Genomic DNA, 1,414 nt, shown 5'->3' with positions numbered 1-1,414 from the left:
CCACGATTCCACGATCCGTTCTCTCACGAAGAGAGAAGGACGATGGAGAGAGGCGGTTTTGTCTCTCGTCTCCCGAGAAGATCGAAGATCGAAGATCGTATTCCGTATTTTCTTCGTCTTATCGAATGATTCATCGTCGAGCCGAGACGGAGAGGGGAAAGAGGGTTAAGAGAGGGCGGAACGGAAATGAAAATGAAAATTCGTGGCTGTATATATATATCATCATTTCGTAAGACGAATACGTGGTCTCTAACATTGAAACAATGCAGTTTCGAATATAGATCTACAGCGTTGCCGATACCAGAACACTTCCCTGGCCGATAGATTTTTTCCCGTGATACGATTAGAAGAAATATAAGCGCCGCTTTAATGACCCTGTTGGAAATTACGGGAAGGGGGAGGGGGGAAGAGGGGACGTGTGGCGCGTCGTTTGGCTAAATTAATGGTGCAATTTCGGGGCCTGTGTTTCCCCGAAACACACAACGTGCGTGTTTTCGGCGGTGGGGAGAGAATGGAAGAAAAATATATCGGCAACTCACCGAATATCCGATTATCGGCGAATATGTCGTGTTTCGTTCTTTTTTCCTTTTTTTTTTTTTTTTTTTTTTTTTTTCTTTTTCGCCACGATTTCCATAAATCCTTGATATAACCGTTGTTCAACCTGAACGACGCGTTGTTCTTTGGGCGTTACGGCTCTAAGATTTATGCGGTTGCATCTGGACGGGGGTTGAAATTGCTTTTCCTTTCGATGTCGTTTCCTGAAAAAAAAAGTGGAATAAGAAGGAAAGGGGGGGGGGAAGGGGGAGAAAAAGAAGAAGATTTATTCGCAGCGCGTTTCGTTTCATTTACGTCGAAATTTCCATCCTCCCTCCCTCCTACCCTCTTTCTGTTTTGCCCGTCGAAAACTTGGAACGATATCTCGCTCTTTCCTCGTTCGTTCCAAAACGATGATATGAAAAAAAAAAAAAAAAAAGAAATATAAAAAGGAAGGGAATAGAGTGTGTTGTGTTTCGACGCTTAGAGGATCGGCGCACGCATGAAGAGACTTTACATTCGTAGAAGTTTGGACGGTGACGGAAGGCAGTCTGTGGTTGCAAGCAAGAGAGGAGAAGGGGAGGAGTGGAGAGGGAATTCCGACCGCCTTCTGGTTTTCGACAGGGAAGAAAACTTGATCGACGTCAGGTAGCGGGACAATCTATCACCGAAGTTGGTTCTGTTACTGGCTTCGACGTAAAATCAATGCAGATTCTCATTTCCATGTAAATTATCCCCGACACGTAGGTCGGTGTCGAAAGCGGGAAACGGACAGTCGTTGCGTACGCGCCGCGAGTTCGCGCGCATTTTTTCCTCGCCCCGCGGGAAAACTTTCGTTCCTTGTTCCTTGTAATGTCACGAGCTTAACGAAAACATGATT

General features: G+C 45.5%; 1 protein-coding gene across 1 annotated transcript in view; it reads left to right on the top strand.

The window, feature by feature from the left end:
- The window catches only part of LOC102670947 (hemicentin-1-like), a 20,079-nt gene that overhangs the window by 9,708 nt on the left and 8,957 nt on the right, over nucleotides 1-1,414 (top strand). The window lies entirely within an intron of this gene.

This window comes from Apis dorsata, unplaced genomic scaffold (genome assembly GCF_000469605.1).
Source record: "Apis dorsata unplaced genomic scaffold, Apis dorsata 1.3 scaffold_524, whole genome shotgun sequence".
NCBI classification, from domain to species: Eukaryota; Metazoa; Arthropoda; class Insecta; order Hymenoptera; family Apidae; genus Apis; species Apis dorsata.
Note: the sequence above shows the minus strand (reverse complement) of the source record. Positions and strands in the feature narration are given on the sequence as shown.